General features: G+C 42.1%; 1 protein-coding gene across 7 annotated transcripts in view; it reads right to left on the reverse strand.

Annotated features, from left to right (window-relative positions):
• mgat4c (mgat4 family member C) overlaps positions 1–22,372 on the reverse strand; it is a 137,425-nt gene that overhangs the window by 77,932 nt on the left and 37,121 nt on the right. For 3 of the 7 annotated variants that reach the window (XM_084363908.1, XM_084363902.1, XM_084363907.1), the window contains exons 1-2: positions 16,783–16,976; positions 12,541–12,622 (exon numbers count right to left, since the gene is read on the reverse strand). The gene's annotated coding sequence lies outside the window, so the exon portion shown is untranslated. The other 4 variants (XM_084363903.1, XM_084363904.1, XM_084363906.1 and 1 more) reach the window with 3 other exon arrangements.

Below are 22,372 nucleotides of genomic sequence, written 5' to 3' on the forward strand. Positions count from 1 at the left end.
AGACACACGGCTGCTGGCTAATCAGCACTGAATAATTTTGGTATAATGATCAATAAATATTTCTGCCCTCAACCACAACATTGGTAAAGTTGGGGGAACTAATGCCCACCACAGTACAGCTAGTATTGGCAACTTGTGCACGCCAAAGATCAATACCAATATGTTTCTCTGGTCTTTTAGGTTCTGTTCTTCCACAAATTGGTCACTTTGGACGAACCCCAGCAATTTGTCAGTCAAATTATTGCTTGTGGAAAACTTAATTTTTGGTGGTATTTGTTTTAATTATGATGTTGTCCAGTCACCTTGACTCCTGCATTTTCTGCTTTTGCTTCGTACCACAATGAAATGTACTTTATTGTGTCATCCTTGATGTTTTGGTCCACCTTCCTGTAAAGTCAAATAAACTAACTAAACCCAAAGCAAGCTCGCTTTTGGAAGTAGAAGAATTTGCCAAGAAAACCACACAGAGTCACTGAGACACAGTAAAAAGGCCTCCTCCTGGCTCCAAAGTAATCACACAGACAGCAGCTCCAGTATTTTACTTTGATGGCAGCACTGTGTCTGTAAACGATACCAAGCAATACCCTGTGCTTCTGTTTGTTGTCGAGCAGTCGTGGCCCTGGTTTGTGTCTAAGTGCTGAGTATATTTACCCTCTATCCAGTGCTATGCTTTGTTGCACTCTGTGAAACAAGGTAGAATTCAATTACATGGTGGCCGAGGCCCTGACAAGAGCTCACTCTTGTTTCAATCACCCCACAGGTGGATATGGGGATGAGGAGAAGTGGCGCTCCAGTCACCACACTGTGGACCACCAGAGGGAAATGAGGCGTGAGGATGCGCTCACAAGGTGGTGGTGGTCAGTGGCACTGATAGACATGCCAGAGCATAGCTTGGTCAGTTAAGAGAACTTTATTTTGAAACTTTTGAAGTCATACAAGACACAGATAAGGCTGGGTATGGTGGCAACTGAGAGAAATGAGTTGGTGGAATCTCCATGTTTTGGTTTTTGTACACACTATTCAGCCAAGATGCCAGAATAAAATGTTGGCAATGAACGTTTCCATAAACCACTGATATGTTCTACGATCACATATGTTTATGACTTGACTGTCATATGGGGAGGTGGAGGGGATGGCAGTGGAGGTGCAGGCGAGGAGGCTGCCGAGCCAGTGCCTGCAGTTCAAGAGTGGGTTTCAACAATATTGAAGTGTGAAACTACTGGATATTTATAGGGAGACCTCGGGACAATTTCCAGCCGAGTTTGTGATGTAAAAAAAAAAAAAAAACAGGTGTTTTAGATGAGCCCTCAGGACTTCTCCAGCTGTGTGTGGTGACAAAAGGAGGTGGTTTTGATGAGACCTCAGGACTTCTCCAGCTGTGTGTGTGTGGTGAACAAAACGGGCAATTTAACCCAAAACAAGACCTTTTTCCTGACCCTAACCAAGGTGTTTTTGTGCCTAAACATATCCAGATCATAAGCTCGACAATGTCACAACATGAAATAGAATTTTGAAACAAAATAAATGCAGGTTTAAACACATCTGTTGATTGCATAAACTGCCAACACTTATTCTGACGATTGAGTCGGTTTAAATTGTTCACTGCACAAAATGGAGGCAAAACAACATCTGTCTCACGGCCTCCATTCCAAGGTTTGATGCCTTTTTATTATATTGCCTTTATTATTTTATTTATTTCTCCAAAAAATCCTATAGTCCTCGAGTGCTTCAGGGAACTGTGAGTCCTGAGATGTGTACACTGCAGCCATCACACTGATGGCCCTCTCCAAGGACCCTGCAAGTGCCCTGTACAGATGAACAGACTCCAATAAAACAAACACCATCAATCATCATGATTGTCACACTTTTCATTGAGTTCATAATTTCCCTGTGAAAATGGCTGTGGATCCATGGCTGCAGAGACAATTTAAGGCAGTAATCAACCATGTTATGAGTCCACATTGATAATTAATGGGTGACGATGGCAGTGGGAGGGTGTCACGGGAGCAGTGTAAACCTTGTTTGTGAAGCCCCATGTATTTCACCTTATTCCCCTCAATAACATGATATGTTTGTCTGTAGTCCTCAGGGCTGGACTGTCTGCAGTGATTGAATGCCATCTTGTCCTGGAGGAGGCCACATCATTTAACTGCTATTCTCTTCAGCTCCCTATGGGAACCCTTTTTTTGTGCGCATCCTGCCTGCCTCATTGTGTATACAGCCCGTAAATGATATTTATGGGTAAAGCCTACAGAGGGATGTCGTGATGATAACACAAACATACCACAAGCTGCAGAGTGACAGTGAGAAATATGGCAGGGAATTAGGTGGAGATTGCGGTGTTAAGAGGGTCATGTCTACACGGGAGCCGGCTTTCGTCAAAGCCAATGAGAGATCGTGCAGAAAAAATGTAAACTACTGAACTGACTGTAAACATGATCAACGCGTTAACCTCAACCTAACCAACCTGCTTATACTTATTAATTACAATATGGACTGTAGCCTCCAGTTTGAGACTTTAACAGTGATTGCATATTTTGTCAGTGTGCCAGACAACTCAAGGCTTATTTGTTGAAAAAAAGCAACATTAACAAGCTGCAATTTCAGTAGAAGTGTTCATAATTCATTCTCATTTTTGTCTCAAATGTAGATTTTCAGCACTAACAGAGAATCTTAAATGAATGCTCTTTGAAAGTGTTGCATCAGTCTAGCTCACGCTGAGGTTACCTGAGCAGATGTTAGCAGGTAAAATGATCTGGAAGGAAGAAGGCAGGTTGCAGCTTGCTGTGAGGCGGTTGGCTTTAATTTGTGATTTCTTTTGTCTCTATTTTTTAACATTTGTTGAACCTCCTGGGGGTTTGTGTTTTCCTACTTCATCAACATTTGTATTAATAAACACCGGACTGGACTACTGCCTACAGAGCTGCCTTTTCCAACATGCCCTTTAAGTTCTCCACTGTCAACCAACATCTGCTGCCCTTTACAGTCACAGCACTACAGAGATAATCCAAATGAACCGCATGACTTCAAGGGACAAGTTGTGGATTAAACATACAAAACATGAATTATTGATAGACGCTCGATAAAATCTGAAAAACAAAACAAAAATCGAATTATCAGTTTGTCGATTATTTGATCCACAGAAAACTATTCACCGACTTATGATAGTTTATTGATAGTCATTACAAGTCATAGTTCCAGGTTAATCAAATGTGACAATAATTATGTTTTATGTTATTGTTTTTTTGGAAATTTATTTTTCATTATTTTTCTCATATTTGATAGGCTAAACCATTAATCAAAAAGTAATTAGGCCTAATCAATTAATCAACAATGAAAATAGGAGCTGGTTGAAACCAAGTTTACAAGAATGGGGGATGACAGAGAGAAATATTTGACAAAATGTGTTTAAAAAAGACGAGATTTCCACGCTACACCAACATTCAAGGTCTAAGAGAGCACAACACAGACGAAACATATATTAAAGACTGCTGTATTTCATGCTAATTCGTAGCACTGACTTTCAGACAGTAACAATATTGCGCCTTTAGGACAGCGGTGACTTATGCAGCCAAACACACACATCTCTCCCTCCTTGGAAACCTGGAAGGAGAATTTCAAGTTCATCCAGCCTGAGCAGAATGTCTACTCATTTTTCTGACTCACATATGTTTTTCCCTGGGCCAGTTTCAACCAATATTTGTGAACATGAGCAACTCTCCCGAAGCCCGACAACAAAACAACCAAGAGTGTATTCTGTGATGTCATCAAAAGGTATGACACACAGCTCTCGCCAAACATTTGCTTGAGCTTTTAACCCCAAATGAAGTGCTTTGTTCTTTTTCTTCTGTGAACAGATTTGAACTAAATATATCTTGTGTGCCATCAGGAGGTAATCAGAATGCAGGGAGCACAATCCAAGAGCAGTGGCCTCGCAGGCTAAGTATCAATTTGTGCTATGTTACCATAGAAAACCCATTCAGAATGTCGCATATTGAACCGAGGTCGAATTGAAATCACCGGAGGTATACCCAGTAATGCTGCAAATGCTTTTAGCATCACTGCTGCCATTTTGTTTTTTGAGTGATCGCCACATTCAGAGTCAGCCCTCTTTTGAAATCTTTTTTTTCATTCACATGGAGCTCTCTCAGGGATTGGCATGCATTTTTCACAAGAAAACAAACTGGCATGGGTCACTGAAAAAAATATTTTGCTTCTAATAATTCAGTGGAAAATGCATTCAGTTTTTAGCACAAAAACACTGTATAACCATAACACCATCTCCTGCATATTACTGCCACACACCTCTGTATTATGCCCATCCTTTTCCCTTCAATCTCCTCTCTGTCTCTTCTTTCTATTCATCAATCGGTGCTTGGCACTGGTCACTGCACATCAGCTCTGGGCACAGGCTAATCGTGCATCCCACAGGCTCAGCAGGACTCCAGCAATCTGAGGGCAGCACATTACCCCAGACATACTTTAGTGTGGCACAGCAGCCTGAATGCCATGTCCGCAGAGAGAGAGAGACAGAGAGCGAGAGAGAAAGAAACCACTGGCGTTTGGCCCATCATCTGCTTTCAGCAGGTTTTTGGCTCTGTGGAATCACTTTGCACCACTAATGATGTTCGTTCGCAAGCCACAATCCATCCAAGATCTTTTGGATAGCCACAGGGAGCATGTACAGCACGCATTAGAGGTCATGAATAACCTGGTTGCTATGAATAGGTCTATAATATCCATTGGATTCCGGCAGGAGACTTATAGGTAAAGCTTTCAGTTCAGACACGACTTTGCACTAAAACCACAAACGTGAAGAAGCAGGACTGCATTAAAGTTTGATGAACTAGGTCATGAAATATGAAAAGCCCTGATAAAGTGGATGTTAATAGGTTGCCTATGGCTGGACCAAGCCTGTAAGTGAGGTGAACCTCCCTGCTGCAGAAACAACTTATTATGTGTGTGCGCGTGTGTGTGCGTGTGTAAAGTGCTGAAGCTGCTCATGATGAAACCAAACTGTGTTTTTACAATTTGTGCAGAAAGCAACAGATGTGTCAGTAAAACTGGAGTCATTATCCACTTTCCTAATAGAGTGGTTTCTTTTAATTAAAGATTTATATTGAGGAAATCGCTCCAAATACATATTACACAGCTAAACAAGGATATCAAATACACAATTATAACTGTATATTCACGTACAAACAACTTCATTTTTCAATTTTTCTGAGTCCTTCATAGCACCTACACTGAACTTGGGTCACATCCTGTAGGAACTGTCCATGGTGCTTACCTTGAACGCTCAAAGCTGTTTTCCACTCTGAATCTCTACTTGTGTCAGGGACATAAGGGATAAACATTTATTTTTTCAATCTCAGCTAGACTAAAAAGCATGATGGGACATCTGGCCGAGGGTGAGTGTGAGCTGACGGCTGTGTCTCCGTATGGAACCAACTGCTTCCTGCTGGTGAAACAACTCGCTTATTAAAAGATTAAGATAAAAGAAGTTGATTGACACTCAGCCAACAACAACATTTACTGGATTACAGGTTCCAGTGTGTTTCTTTGTTCCACATCATTGATCATAGTTTTTTGAATATCTCAGAATTTAGATTGTGGATGGAGCAAAACAAGAGATATGAACACATCATGTTAGGCTCTGGGACCTTTTTGTTGAGCAGTTTTAAATTACTTCATCGGAAAATGAATCAATAATTAAGCCGACTGTTAACTAAAGTCTTGAAACGTATCCTAGAACTGCTGTCCAGTCATTTTGATAAGTAGGGGAGGGAATCATACGCCCACGATGACTTAAGTATCTCGATACACTGCAATCTTCTAATGATACATCACTATCTGTCCAACTCAAGGATACAAAATACCCCTAAAAACACAAAGGCCAGCAATTATCTAGTTATTCACTGGATTGTGTTGTCAGTTTTAACAGTTTTGCTAAGAATGGAAAAGTTCCACATTCATAAACAAAGTTGTGAAAACGGTCCTCGTGCACACAGGTCTGAAAAAACAATTGAAAACGCTATAGTGTGAGCTATAGCAGAGCGGTGAGCCATCACATCACAGTAAAGGTGCAGCCAATCTACACTTCACTGGTGGAGCGTTAATAAAAAAAACACAGTACAGTCAGCAGCATGGACAAAGATTGATAGTCTGCCATTGTTCTTGTTCCGCGTCGTCACCGTTTACAGAGGAACTGCGTATTGTGAGTTTACACGACGATGGTAAGGGTGGCGTTTTCCAAAAATTTACTCTCTGAAACCCTGTTTCAAAAGTTTGCATTTTAAAGGCCCCCAAAGATGTCGTGGTCCTGTGAATGAACAGCCAGAATGCAACAAAAGTTTACCTTTTTATGCAAAAAAACATTATCTTGCAGACAGCCCCTTAGTTTGCAGAAGTTTACACCACAAGGAGCTATGAAGCAGTGACTCTGGTACGTCAAATTGTCAGAAGAATCTATTAAGGCATCTATTTTTTTAATGAAAATATAGACAGTTGGTGGCATTGAATCAATAATTTTATCACAACAAGAAGTGATTACGATATTGCATCCATCCATTAATCCGTCCATCTATTATGGGAGGCAGTGCAGGGAGCTGTAGCCTATCTTAGCATGCACTGTAGCAGGTCACACCCTGGACAGGTTGGCAGACACACAACACACACAGACAGACAACACATTCATATCAATTTAGCGTCTGCACTCAGAGGAAACCCACATGGACAGGTGGAAGTCATGTAAAATCCAAAAATGAAGAACCCGACCAGTCATGCTGGGTTGAAACCAGGAAGTCGAAGGTTTAGTTGGTGTTCTGTCCAATATTTATTAATTCATTTGTGTGTGGGGGAAGTATAATATTTGTAATCCTGTTAGAACCATATGTTCCCATTTTTTTAAGAAATCAATTTTGTTACAGCACCAACATTTTTTACAACACTTAAACTGAATCAATCGATAAACCTACTGGGCTCTTGAACATAGATTAAAATGGAAAAGTATTAGTCGGTCTGACTTCAGTATAAAGGCATCGTTCGGTTTAATATACGAACCAGTTTGAGCTTGGAGAATGTGAGAGATGAATAACATGTTTCTGTTGCTCTTTTGAGAGTGACAAGAGAAAGGCGGAACTTGAAAAGAGGCTGGGAGTGCTAATGAGCCTTATTTTAAGAACACAACACAGCCATGAATATTTAACAGCTTGTCTCCTTGATGAAGCACCAAAATAAAAAGTCTGATGAATTCACCATTCTGAGTGAAAAATGGTCTGCGGAAAGCTGCTGCTTCCGAGACGCTTCGGTACGATGTTATTGTTTCATATCTATGCTCGCTATGAAACACAACCTCTACATTTCTGTAATGTTGCAAGAATCGATAAGCGCACATACTCTGACACCCTGATTGCCAAGGTAACTTATACATCAGTGACAAAAAACAGCTTTCACTGTGACAAAAGGCCAATAAAACAACAATAAAATCACGCCTGTAAACCTGTGGGGTGCTTTGAATAAGTCAACAATCAACTCGATCGCTATCGTCATTTCTCCGTCATTGCAAATGACTCTTGACTATTTATGAGCAATGATGGATACGCAAATCAACTTTCTCCACACGTTGAAGGAGGACAAGTTTCAAGGTAGCCTGGGAGAGATCCTGCAAGGTGCTAAGTCCCAAGGACTCACTTTGTTGCTAGGCAACAGCAAGGGCACCAGTCCTTTTTCAGGGAAACAACCTCACTGTCCAAAATAAATAAAGATAGAGGGAGCACACCATGAACCTCTTGAGCGGGGTTAAGTCGCTGGGAATAACACTCTGCAAACATCAAGTAGTGCAGCTGCAAAGGGCAAAGAGTTGTTTATGCTCGGTAATTAGATTCTTTACTCTCAGGACACAAAGAAAACATAAAGCGCATCTATGATTTTCACAAGGTTTAGAGAGTGAGAATAGGCTCATTTAAATCTTAACGATACGTGATGAAGAAGAAGTCGTCAAATGGTTAATTCAATCCCGCCGTTTATTTCAAAGAAAAATGTGAATTTCTGCTTTTCTGAGGTCATATTTTCAGGCTCCGGCGACGAAAGAAAATGTATGTAAATGATGTGTGCAGCTTTGTCCTTCATTTTCATTAAGAGAATGTGAGCAAACAACCTCAGAACAGATCAAAAGGCTACTAGGCTACTAACAACAGTAACTAGGACTCCTTATCAAAGAAGGCATGGCTTTATCTCATTAAAGCAGGCGAGAGAGGGGGAGAAAAAGCTCTGGTTCCAAAGGGAAATGAAACAGTTTTGCCCGTATTTGCTTTGTTATTTAGCTGGAACAGCTCAAATTAATTACTCTCATCTTCCTCACTCTATTCATTATTCTAGCTGTAAACACATTAGTCAAATGAAATGTCTGTGAGCACACCTGGCTTTCTTATCTTCCGTGCTGTAGACGACAGGGTGGTTCAGCTTTCCAACGCGCTGCAAGCAGAGTATTAAAGAAACCCAGTGCCATTTATGGGATATGGTACCTGCCGCCTCCTCTACCGATAGCTGCCTCCCAGGAAGCCTTAATGTATGAGATTTGTCAGTGTCAATTTCCCAGCTAATCTCTCTGGTCCACCTCGCTGCTGCCTCTGCCTCCCATTCATTCTGCGGCTCTGTCTCTACCTGCTCACACTATCCCACGTAGGATACAAAGGCAACGGGAAGCCGGGGGATAGGAAATACATCTGCGGTGGCTGATAGTGCAGTGTGACCCTGCATGTGCAACCAGCAGAGTTGATACACATCCAAGGAAAACTGCGCTGGCTTCATCCAAACTTATTTCTGCCACCGGTCAACGGAGGCACACAATTTTCACTCATGAAACACCCTGAAATAAAACGGCTCTCAAGTCGGATTAAAGTCTATAATGATGCATTTTATAATTGGCTCCCATTGATCCACTAATAGTCCCTCCAAAATAGCATGATTTAACATAATTTTCTGAAAAACAAAGCTGACTATAAACCCTACATCATGATCACACGTGAAATGTACTTAGGAATTTTCCGTCTTTGTCCAGTAGCAAAGGGTTTTTACAGATTTTCAGATGTATGTCTGTAGAAATCCAAAAGTTGTTTCACGCTGCACACACTTCCTGTTCACTTCTGAGTACAGCTCAGAAAATTAAAGAAGGTAAAAAGAGAAATGAGGAGAAATGTAAAAAATGAGCTGCTGATCATGCATTTCCTTTCAAACAGTAAGCGTTTAAATTAGTGTTTATGCATTGATTTTTTCTAAAACGTAATTTTTTTTATTTCATCTTATTTTAGCTGCTGGGAAGCCAGTGAGGGATCATGTAAGTAAACATTTCTCAATCAAACATTTGGCACATCACATCACTGCTGACAAAAGGGATGAGACAATTATTAACATAAGTACATACTGTACTTCTGCAGGATGAAGAGCTGCATGTATAGTGTTTGTTGACATCCTTCTTTGAAACTGTAAATGCTCACTGTGGCCGAAGTATAGTCGAGTTTAAAGCAAGGTTGTGCGATGTCTGCGAGTTTGGCATATGACGATGTCCTTAGCGAAACACTGTGACTGATGATGACATTTAAGGTAGCGTGTCCCCTCAGACTTGCCGTATGGCGGAGGTTGCTCATTAGCACTCTACTGTAGTCTCGCTGTTGCTCTGACCCTCTGAACTCACCCAGCAGAGAAAACTGTCCTCGGTCAATACAGCTTACAACCCAGTGCCGGGTTTAAAAGGGTCTTCGTCTCCGCACCACGTCAGCTACTTAGCTGTGTTCAGTGTCAGAGGCTTGAAACAAAGTTAGCCGGCTGGGTACGCTGAGGAAGCTGGGAAAATACAAATAACAACGGCACGATTAAGAGAAATTAGTGGTAATAGCGGTAACTAACAGTGGTCTGTAGATAAGACACACCACCACCAATTTAACAGAGCATCTTGGGTCCACCTGACTGGGCAGATTTAATAAGAAAAAAAACATTTTCGTTCCCACGGATCACAACTCCTGCCATACGGCAACTCTGAAGGGACACACTACCTTTTCTCAGGAGTCGGTGGCTGTCAGACCAACCCTAGTTCAGAATGAACAGAATCTGCCCAATTATAGTTAATGCTTTTGTCTTTTTCATTAACAAATGTTAATTTAAAATGAAAACAGGTTGATTTTTTCCACGTTATTTCAAAAAGGTTGTATGTCTTGTAAATGATGGCCAAAACATTCATACTTGGAATAACAATGTGACGACCAATGTGGTAAGGCATAATGAATGCATGGGAGAAAATAGATGCATACACATGTGACAATGCAAAGTAATGCAGAGTGCTTTTTTCCAAACTGCAGCTGACAGAGAGCTCAGAGTGCAGTTGACCAGGTTCAGCAGCGACGCTGACATTCAGCACTGCGAGACTCAGACACAAAGGAGGGATAAACTGCTAATCAATATGGAGAGAAAAGCCTTTTGTTACAAATGTATTACTCTGGCTTGTGAATAGCTAACGTGTTATTTGAACACAGTCAAAAACCGGCATTACTCATGAAAAGAGGAAGTATATGTTTCAGCACCAGACTGGAGTTTGGCAGGCGGCGAGGTGTAATTTGCCTTAAGTTCTGCAGTGGGCAAAATGCAAATTTAGGCTACATTAAGGAGGCCCGTGTTCTCTGCTCATTACTGTTGGATACTGGCAAACTGCAGAGCCTCCTGGCCAATAACATTACAACATCACTTAATTAAAATAATTCTGCAAAAAAAAACTAAATGAGGACCTTGACTTACATTAGCTTCAGACTTCAGAGGATGACATTCAGACTGTAGCAATGAGGAATTAAAAGTTGGAACATCCTCAGAGCTGCAGGTGCTCTCAGTATGTCTCTGGTTATTTTTAGACTGGAACTTTTTTTTTTTTCTTCTGGTTCGTGCAATTTTAGTGTTGATCTCACACTTTCTTGTTTGGTCTGTTTCCTGCTGTGTTATGTCCCATCAAAGGAGGACATAAGCTCGCTTCTGCTGCTTCAGCTTGTTAGAAAGTATGTGATTTCAATGTGTTGACACGTCTCCACCAACATAAGCTCCCACAAACATTTTTTTCAGTCAGCACTTTGATGGTGTGTTCATGACGGGTTTTTTTTCCCATAAGTTTTTGTCATAAGTTTGTTTGCAAAATATCAAGGCTAGATTTAATGAGTCTTCAGTCCCTGGGTTATGAAAATCCAATATGGTCACGTCGCATTTGTGTGTGGGCATAATTGTATTGAAAGAACTTTTAATCTCTTAAAGCTTTGAAGTTTGTTGGCTCTGCAAATCAACCGCAAATATCCATAAAATGTTCTTTAAGTGTAAATAATAGTTTGCCCCCCAGGAACTGATGTTTTTAAGGCCAGGAGCATGCAGCTGATGAATTACATGGCTCAAAAGTAACCAAAAGGTACCCGGTCATTTGACATTCATGACAGAGATCCATTACTCTATTAAAGGCAGCAGTCTAAAGGTTGATCTATAGGTCAATAGTTAAAAATCTGAGAATAAACAAAGAAGGAACACTTGCAGTCTGTGCAGTAAATATGAAGCTACAGCCCGCAGTTAGTTAGCTTAGCTTAACAAAAAGACTAGAAACCATGGAAAACCAGTGATGTGCCGGTCAACCCATCACTCACAAACATGGACGAGGAATGGCTGATTCATGAGGCTGAAATGAGCATTTATCTATACAATATGGTCTCCTTTTTACTACATGGACCTAAATAAGGTACCGGCTGAATGGAGGGAGATAGGCTATCTGAGCAAACTTGCCCATCTTTTGCCTGAGTGGATAAGTCTCCAATCTGATCTCAGGACAGGATCTACATGGCGTAACCGAATGTATGTTTAACGGACTCGGATTCGACAGCCAGCATCCGCCATCTCCTCACATAGTTTGGGACAATCTGTCTGTTTATTTACTGCTGTGAGTGGGGGAGGAAGAGGTAAGAGGGACAGAAAGTACTTGGTACTGTGCTCTGCTCCCAGCAGTAAAGTTAGCACCTTGGAGAGCGCCACAGCACTCAGTCTCGTCCTGTCCTGTGTTAATATCATGCATAAAGTGGGTTCGTGGGCGGGGATGGGTTCAGGCGGTTGATTAACACATATTTTTGTAGGTCAGGTGGTGCAGATTGGCTCTCATAATGGGTCAGGTGGTGGTAGGTGGATATATTAACTTCTCATACAACCAGGCTGGCTGTTACCTTCTTTTTTCCGGCCGTCATGCTAAACTAAGCCAAATGAAACATTAAGGGTAAATTCAAAAGGATGGTATCAATATTCTCATCTCATTCTCTGCAAGAAAGCGAAAAAATGTTTTTTCCCCAAAATGTTGAACCAGCCCTTTAACTTTACAGTTTGTGGCGCCTTTAAACAAAACAGCTCCAGCCAAAAAAAGCTGCATTTGAATTGGATTAGTGACAAGAGAGTGCTGAGAAAGTACACGTGTGTGTGTGTGTGTGTGTGTGTGTGTGTGTGTGTGTGTGTGTGTTGCATGCATCGCAGTCTCACCTTGACATTAATAATTCAGCTGGCTGCATTCCATTAAGATCTGGAGGAACTTCACATGTCCAGGCTCACTGCAGAGTGTCAGCTACAAAACACAAAGAGGACACTGAGTCACACAACATGATCACAGGTGCCGAAATCTTAATTATCTTAATGTGCTTTGATTTACTGATCAGTAAGCTTTTACTTTGCTAATGATCGTGTCAAGCGAAGCAAATTGTTACTAAAAACCAACAAAAGGAGCAAACAAAGTTTTTCTGAGTGAGTCTTGTCAGATGAAGGGCAAACGGTGGACGATCGGTCACTGCTCTGAACATTTGTCATACATTGATAATAATAAATCTTGGAAAAAATGATCTTGTTAATATCATTTCGCACAGAAGTACTGAAATGTCTCTGTGTTACTTTCATTTAACGAAGAACTGATGGAAACCCATGCATCACCCAGCACGCACACACATGCATACACATAACAAATGCATCCTGAAGGTAAAGACTGGAGTTAATTCACATTCCTCTCCGTTCTCTGCTTCAGTCGTTTTCGCCTCGTCTCTGAATGTCAGAATTCAAGCTTTACGATAAAGTCTGACACTGCGTCTGAGCTTAATTGTTGAAGGTTCCACTGAAATGAGGTTTTGATGGCCACTTTACTTATCTTTATATTCCTATATGGGCTATTAAAGCCCACACTGAGCATAATATCTGACCTGTCAATCTGAATCCTTTAGCTGAAGACAAATTGTGATTTAAGTCACTTAAATTCATCAGCAGCTCGTCGCTAATGTTCGACTTGTCCCCTCAGAAATGCATGGCTGTGACGTGTCCGAAAATACGTAAAATCCTGTGAGAGCAGTGACTTGCCGCCACCCTGTTTTATGCCACGATTTGAGAATTTTACTCCGCATGGCACATTGATTTATTCCCCACTAAGCATAAGGCCATCAATTCGCTGCATACGACATTGCGGCTCGTTCGAGGCCGTCTAGGGAGGAATTATCATGCACGATGATGTCGATGAGTTAAACCCATAGAACAGATGCAGGCCTGATGTTGAATTCAAAGCACAATGAAACATTTCACTTCAAAGCACAGCAGACTCTCTGGAGACAAACTGCTAACAGTACGCAGCAGCAATCTGCAGAAGACTGGAAATCCTCTATAATTCAGAGGAATCAATTAAACGGGGATTTTAATTACAAGTTGTCCAAGCTGTGCTGATGAGCATCATGTGTGACTGGAAACTTCCCGCGGTAAAAAGTGAAATATAACAACAGTTATGAATCAGTGGAAACAAAACATCATTATCTTGTTTGACATGTTCGACATTTTCATTTTAGTTGAAGGATTAAATCGAAATATCTCATCTCAGAAAAACTCCACCCTTAGTCTTATAATGATATGCAAGTGCACCGAACAAACTCTAAAGTTTCCATCCGACAATCAAATGTAAAACAGCAAAGGAAGTCATTTTTTCGCCTTCACGAGCCAAAATTAAAGCCTCAAAGTGTCCAACTGGGAAAATCCAAGCGTGCTAATGAGCGTATATTACAAACAATAAAGTTCCAAATGCATATGTTACGCCATCGTGTTTTCCCCTCGCTCACTCCTTACTTTTGAGACGGTCATAAAAACACTGTCGCTCCGCGCTGTACATTATCCAACGATAATGTCACTAAACTGCTGTGGGAATCGTTTTAATGGGCAAAACAACAGTTTTCCAGTAAAGTCCTGAGCAGTATCCAAACTAATGCAACAATAAGACTGGACTGCAGTAATAAACCAAACGCAGGCCTAATAGCTGACCCTGGAGACTTGATTATGCCGTTCGTGTAACCCATTATCGCGAGGCTGGCAGTAAAAGCCATCATAGCGACACAACTTCTGCATAATGAAGTCTGGGTGATTGTGAACAACATGTGAGCTAAATGTGTGAAGAGCCACAAACAGTGGAACGAAACACTCTGGAATCATTTCCGTTGCAGCGTATAAATTAACATTTAGCTCAGAAAAGGTCACTTTTGTCTCTTCAAGCTGTGGTGGGTTTTTTTTTACTTTCCCCAATAACAAGCAAATATCTGTAAAGGTGTTTAGGAAGTATTTGCCTAAAACTTCTTTCAGGCAACTTGTCACTTCTTGTGGATGTTTCTCTTCTCACAATGCCTTCTGCACGACGGTGACAATTCCACGCATAGCGAACACACTGTAAACCTGTGAGGTATTAGCATGATAAAGGGGGGAGGCATTAACGCAGCACGCCTCACACTCGTGCTTAATTCCCGTTCGCCCTAAAATGGGAGAAAATATTATCAGTGTTGTTGTAAACACAAGTACAAATCCCTGCTGTTATGGCAGTCACACCGAGAGACTTCTGATGCTTCGCAGTCATTTCCATTCCACTGCCAGCATTTGCATTTGTTTGATTTCCAGCAGCAGTGTGCGCTGCCTCTTTGTGCAACAATACAGACGCAAATAAATTAAGATCCATCCTTTCTAGCAGAGATTATTTATCTCCCTACTCAAGCTGTCTGAACTTCGAAAACACAGCTTCAAGTTATTCATTGCTATTCCCATACCCGTCGCCCACTGCCTCGACAGTAAAGACTACAGTCGGCTGTAAGCCTATGCAGGGTTTTGTAAAATATCAGTCTCATACAACAGCTAATAAAGAATTTGTTTAGCCTACTTTGGTGTGCAGATGTGGAATGAATCACTGTAATGTAATGCATGCCTATAGCCATAACCCCGCTGCTAATCCTTATGCAGAAAATCAATTTTTCACATTGGTTGCGGCTGCCCTCGGGAAGACGAATCACAAAACTAGTCAAACCAGCGATCAGAATCGAACAGACTGAAATCAGACGGGGCAGGGTGTGACGCCTCGCGTACAATCAGCAACAAGTCGCTGCCAGGATGAGAACATGCCATTTCATTCTCATCAGCCTCTTAAAAAAGACAAACATGATATAATTAGGATGATTAAGATGCACGGAGACTAAAGGCCAACAGTGTTAACATAGCTGGAGATAATAAAAGGATTAGGGGTGACTCACTTAGAGAAGCTAATGGCATTTTAAAATAGAAAACAGGAATTCATTAGCGGGTGTGATTGACAGCTGAATATCTGAGTTGAACAGCACAGAAAGGGAAACCAGTGATGAACACATCTGCTCCACAGACAGCAGGTCTGCCTGTCCTGGAGGAAAGACCGGAAAAGTCACTTAAAGTGTCACACAGCAGCCAGGTGGAGAGAGGAAGAAAACATAAAAAGGCGCACCTTTAGGAAAAGAGAGAGCAGATCTGCAGTGAGCAGATGAGCACTGACCCGATCTGACCCACTTCTCCCTGATTTATGGTTTACGGTCCCCCGGCAGACACAGCTTTGTTCTGGGGGGTCATAAATCTCCCGCACCTCAGAGCCGATCAGCTGACCCTCCGATCCTGGCAGCCGCCCCCCTTCGCCGGCTGCAGCCGATCTCTCAACACAAGGCAGGAATCAGCCGAGCCACAAGCGCAGGCAGTTAATCACCGTGAGCAGACAATGGCGTGAAACAGAGCCAAGCCGGCCGGGCAGGCGATTCATCGCAGTCGCTAAAGCACTCAGACGGGACGGCCGAGGTTTACCTGCGCGGTAACCTCTGCTCCGAGCGCGGGGAGCGTCGTCCTGAAGAGTGGAAGCAACTTCCTCACTGTGCGAGATGAAGCGAGGAGTGAGGAGGAGCTGAGAGGACACCTCGACGGGACGGGAAACGCAAACGTGACACGATGACACAGTTTTGCATTCCCGCCCGCAGCCGTGTTAAAATGAACGGCGGACTAATTATGAGACGCGTTAATTGGCGCGACGAGCAGACAGAGAGCGCAGGAGAAGTTGGATCAGCGGACGAGGCGACCGCCGCACGCTGCAGCCCGGCTCGGCTCGGCAGGTGAGCCGGGCTGCAGCGTGCGGCGAGGTGTTTTGTCTGGATCAGGCATGGTGACACGTCTGCGTGAGACAGGACGGCGAGGACAGGGAGACGCAGGGACGGACAAGTGGCGGGGAAGGGTGGGGGGGGGGTTTAATTTGAAAGGGAGGAGAGGAACCGCGTGAGAGGAGTCGGATATTCAGCCCGAGCAGCATGCGGAGGGCACGGAGCGAACTGCTCGGAAGTGGCGGAGGAAAGCAGCGCCGTCATTAACACACGCACACAAAAAATATTTAAAACATATATATATATATATATATATATATATATTCAGCGCACTCACCTGCCTAAAGCACGTGAACGCATCTCTGCGCTCAGTCCTGTCACCGTGTGTGCGCGCCGGGAGGCTCTGCTGGTGCTCTGCGCACGCCACCGGTCTAAATGATCTCCATGACTCATGCGGGAGCAGATAATTGGCTCTCTGAAAAGTGGGATAAACACTCATTGTACAGGCAGTGAGTAGCTTGTCGATGAGGATTTGTGTGTGTGCGTGTGTGTGTTTTTGTGTTGTTGTTTTTTTTTGTCTTCCCACTCCCGTGCATGGATATTCTTTCTCTCTCTCTCCCTCCCCCTCCTCCTCTTCACTCTTTCGTTGGCTCTCAGGAGACATCCACCCCCCCAACACCTCCTCCCCTCCCTCCCTCGCAATCCCACCTCCCCCCCTTTTTTTATCCCCCCCCAAAGCACAACTCTCCTCGTCAAGGTGCCACTGACTTGTTCCTGCAAAAACCCGCCTCCTCATTGGTTCTTTCCCCCCTGCTCCCCCCCCCCACTTTCCACTTTCCCCTGTCTTAAAGGAACAATGTATTCACGGTCCCCTCTCAACCCTGGTCCCCCCCTCCTCCCCACCCGCAGCTCACAAAGTGTATCATGATGAGAAGTGTTGGGCAAAACTAATTACAGTTTAGGGTCGGAGCAGTGGGACAGACCTCAATAATTCATGAGCTCAATTGAAGGGGTGACGGCAGATGTGTACCTGAAGAAACGAAGCTGAATTAGATTTTGCTGGTGTCGTGTGTGTGTGTGTGTGTGTCTGGGGATAAAGGTGGGCAGAAAAACAGGATATTAAGTAATCGCTGACATTTATCGACCTCTCTCAGCGACCACATCAACAGGTCTGTCTGTGGTGCAGCTCGAGCTACGTGGCCTCACCAACAGGTTGAGTCTTTTTTTTTTTTTACAGAAGGGACTGTTAAGTTAGTTAAATAGAGCCGGGATCTGGCCAAAAGCTTTGGTTTCAAGGTAATGTATCACCATGGGAATACTTTAATAATAGTAATGCCTGCGTTTTGGCTTTGAGTTCTGAAAGCCTGAAATTTCTGAGTCATTGGATCGTTTAAAACATCCTTCCAGCCCTGAGATACAGTATGTACTCTTGTGTTGCAGACAGTGCAAATCCTATAATTATTTCCTGCAGAAATCCCAATGTAACCAACTGATATTAGAAAAAGATCTCTCCTCCGCCGCCTGCAACTGTGGTTTCTGGGAGAATTTAATAAATTCAGACCGACTCTGTAATCTCACTGAATAGTGATGCCACAGTCACAGTAGGCAGAACTGGTGGCACAGGGTGCTCGAGCCAACACCACCGTCATTTACTCCACATTAAACCCGCAGTCAGAAACTCAGTGCTTTATGTGAGCCCCCCCACGGGCATGCAGCCATATTTATAATGAATGAGACAAAACAAGAAAAACTGGTATAACAAATTCAAACTGCTGCGAGTGTGAAAGCTTTAAATATTATTATGTCCTCCCATTGTGATAGCCGCTACATTTTGGAAAAGAATCTGGTTGAGAATCATCAGCAGAGAATTAAGTGTTTGTTTAATGCATGTGAAGGAATATTTACATTGTGTATTATTACTGTTTTACCACATTGTGCACTTTTTAAAGTTTAACAGCCTGTGATTTCTAATATTGTTTAGAACTTAGAAGCACGTTGAACAGTAACATTATAATTGAGATAAAATGTACGAGGAACAGTCAATTTAATACAGACCCACATAAGCAAACAAGACTATTTGCTAGAAGAAAATAGCTATTTCTAGGTTGGATAAGAAATAAAAAATAAAAATATTTTTATGACAGAGAGCTGAGGATGAACTGAGGAGTCTCTGGTTTTACTTTATGTCACCACTGCTACATTGCAGTTATTGTTCTTGCATAGCCGTGAATTACCTCGTCCCCATACATCCTTGCTTCAAAAAGATAATTAACATCATGCTATCAAAACAAAAACACACGAATGCCAGCTCAACATCTTTACAACAGGAGACCATCACTTTTGTCCACAGGGGCCGCCGGAATCAACAAGATAAAAGTTGCTTGTAGCCGCTTTAAAGGGGCTGTCTGTAACAATTGGTAGCAACTGACATGTATCAGTCACTTTTATATTGGCCACGTGAGTGGATGTAAGGTGAGATGAAAAATGAGACCTTCCCTGTCTCTCTCAGTTGCCTATACAAGCCTCAGGACAATTTGTTGAAGTTGTTTGATGCTGCTGGACTGTGGATTTCTTTGTGAAGCGCTCGGGTTGGATTTTCAACAGTCCAAAATACACATTCTTGAGTACCTCTTCTCAGTGCCGCCAACAAAACTAACGACCGGCTTCCAGCACGACACAGAAGTTCAAGTAACAAAACATGAAGAAATAGGGCATCCTTTCTCACCTAAACAAAAGGTTGAATTCATAAGCACTAAAGTACATTCCTTCTGTCAAATACTGACGCTTTGGGTTGGTTGCCAGCCCAAAGCGTCCTGGGCAAGAGACTCAACAATCAACTATCTTTCTCCATGGAGTTACACTTTGTTGCTTTAAATCATCATACATTCACGCAAACTTCTGAATACAGTTCCAACTTCAACTTATTCCAGAAGTCTTCTGCGACTGAGCTCCAGACATCCAGTTAATCACTTCTTCTTGCACTAATCTCCAGACCTGCATACACTGTCTGAACACCTGTGTTGCCTGAAATTCCAGTGATAAATTAGCGACGACAATGAACAGCTTCAGTCGCAGGTGCATCAACTGGGCTATTTGAATTTTCTTCCCAGGGCGCCTTGTACAAATGCTGACTTTCGGAGTTTGCACTTTTGTCAATCTGAGTTTGCAGCGAGCAGAATTTAACGGCTCACTGAGAACTGTTAACTGTGGAGCTGTGGAGGAGTAAATATCAGCAGAGACAGCCTCATATTCAGGCGTTTATTGGTAATCCTGGTGACTCCATCAGGGAAAACAATTGGGAGCAATTATTCATGAAGGTTTCATTGTTTACTGGAGTCTGTTAGAGTTTGATGTACTGCTTTGTACGCCGCTCTGCTGCTCTACATTTGCCACCTGCACATTCTGGTGGGGTTTCTATACAAATCATGTGAGCTGACTGTTAAAAGAGTGAGCCAGCCCACAAATAAAACCCGTCTGGACAATCAAAACTATACATTTCTTCAAAGTGTGAGCTGGTAAAGCTTCATTTGGAAGACAAAGCTCCAATATCACTTGAAAAATTGTGACTTCTTTTATTTTTTTCTGAACAGAAGCTTAGAAAACAAAACTCTTTGATGAGAAATAAAAAAATAAATCAAGCAAGCAGGCAGCCGCAGTCGCCTTCAGGTCCACATCTGTAACGTCAACCTCAGCACACCTCCTCTTGCTGATCAAAGCCGCTTCTTGCCAACATCAACAGCTGGTGGGAATGTAAAAAAAAAAAGAAATGGAATGGCAATATGGCATGGTTATGCAACCTTTTTTCAACCAGCCCCTCCACCCCATCCGCCAAACAAACACAGCTTGCCTTTGGTCTTTATTTCACTGTCATTGATGCATATTTCATGAGGGAATTCACTGTCTTCCTTTGATTCTTTGGCACTTTGGTGCTGCTGTCTAGCAATCCATTAGCTCCCATTATCATCTCTACAGTCCTAATTACTGACAACAAGAAGACTCGTACAACTCTAATGCACTGGATGTAATAGCTCAGACCTCCTCCAATGTAGAATTTTAACAGGTTGGACAAAAAGTGTAATCAGGACTACATGTTTGAGTGAGCAGACGATTTATCGTTCAGTCTGTAAAATGTCAGAAAACAGTGAAAAATGCCTGCAAAATGTACCAGAGGCAGGAGAAATATCTTCAGATTGGTCGTTTAGTCTAAAGTCAGAAATATATATTTAAATTACTCTGATGTAAAACAGAGAAAAGCAGCAGTAGTTTGGCGTGTTTAGTGACACACATGATAAAATGCAAGTCAAATGGCATTTTCTGCAGTTGACTGATGAATTAATTCATCTACTGATCATGTGATCACAATAAACATGGATTCAGTAGCATTGTTTTAGTAATAAAATAAAGGATCCGTTCACTTGAATACAAAAACGTCATTTTCTGTTGTATCTTGTATAAAGGCCTACTGTGTAGTGCGGGGTCGACAGTTTACTGGCCTGGACCTGATATTTAACATTTTTCTGAATACTGGAATAAGTTGTTTTTTTACATTTATTATCAAAACAAAACATTTTGTTAAAAATGTCCTACTTTGGCTCTGATGCAGCATGCAATCTGCAAAGTATAACTGGATGTTAATGTAGTGGAGTGGAAGTTCAAAGTGGCAGAAAATGGAAATACTCAAGTAAAGCACAATACAGGTACTTCAAAAATATACTTAAGTACAGTACTTGAGTAAATGTACTTTACATTCCATCACTGCCTCAAACAAACAAAAAAAAAAAACAATCAAATCCGCTGGATCATCAACATGCAGACACTGCCCTTATTAAGCAGACCGGGTATCAGCCAGACATTAACGACCCACATTAAACAGTTTCCTAATCAATGACATTACAAAACTCTGTTTCCACTCTCAGCCACGACGGCTTTTAGCACCACAGAATCCCTCGGCCTCAAATCACTGTAAATGATAATGATCCCTGTAAGTTCCAGATAGTGCAGTGTACAGATTTAAAATTTGGAGAAGAAAAGACTTAGGATCAGTAAGTCATATCGCAGATACCGTACACTGAGCGGGGATATCAGCATGGATATCAGGAGAGAAGCATCTCTAATTGTTTTTGTGACAAGCCGTGCAAATCAATTAAATTTTATCTATCAAGATTTTAAGGTATTCTCCTCTGAAATGTCTGTCTCCACAGCAATACAAGGGAGATAAAAGAAATTTAATTTGTGCCCCTCAAAGCTATGAAAAGTAGCATTTAAAAAAAAACTCATTGTCAACTGCTTTTAATAGGAACTATTTCTGCGGTAAAGCATTTCAAATGATGACCGTCACTATTGTCTCTATTGTAGAGATCACAGAAAGGAATATCTTAAAATCTCAGCACATAAAACCAAAACTGTCTACATGGGTAGACTCCACTTGTAAAAAATAAGTTTCTTTGTTCTTCACTTCCGACAGTGAAAGTGCTGCGCTGCGCCCAACGAACCCTGCTGGGTCAGAGGACTACACAGCAACAAGTTACTAAATGTATTCCACCCAAAAACATAAAACCTTAAGAACAGAAGTACTGTGTGTCTTTGTGGGCTGACCTCGGCAAGTGCAACCCTGCTTGGCTGCTAATGGGCGGAAATTCACATTATGCTAAATGAGCAGCAGAGGGAGAGACGCTGAAGGAAATGGCCATAGTGATGGAAGATGAAGCAGGCAAAGCGCACTTCAGTGAGAGTAACATCCTTCCACTTCAAAACACAAGGAGACTTAATGTTGCTATATGGGCTATGAACTTTTTCCCTGTTATGGACAGCTGAGTTCTTATTTGAACTCTTTTATAGCTCAGTGCTTTAACAGTTCTCTATTTCTGGTTCTGAATACAAGATCTGTGGTTAAGGTTGCCACCTTCAAGGTGGGTAAAAAAGGGACA

Source organism: Pagrus pagrus, assembly GCF_965226575.1.
Source record: "Pagrus pagrus genome assembly, chromosome: 10".
Taxonomy (NCBI): Eukaryota; Metazoa; Chordata; class Actinopteri; order Spariformes; family Sparidae; genus Pagrus; species Pagrus pagrus.